Raw genomic sequence first — 235 nt, forward strand, 5'->3', positions numbered from 1 at the left:
CGTTTCTCCCGACCCTCCTGCTTCTTCCATGGTACTGCCCAGATTACATGAATTGTTGACTTTATTTTTACACAATAAAGAGTGAAGAAAGAGCCCGGGTCCTCTCAACTGCGCCGGTTCCCCGCACAGCCAGCGCTCGGGAGCGGATCCTTCTGCCCAGGAAGGCTTTGCCAGCCCAACGCAGGGATTTCTGCCCGGTCCCCCGCGGAGCCTGCTCAGGCACCCCCCGCGCCTC

Source organism: Egretta garzetta, unplaced genomic scaffold (genome assembly GCF_000687185.1).
Source record: "Egretta garzetta isolate BGI_Z169 unplaced genomic scaffold, ASM68718v1 scaffold131, whole genome shotgun sequence".
Classification (NCBI taxonomy): Eukaryota; Metazoa; Chordata; class Aves; order Pelecaniformes; family Ardeidae; genus Egretta; species Egretta garzetta.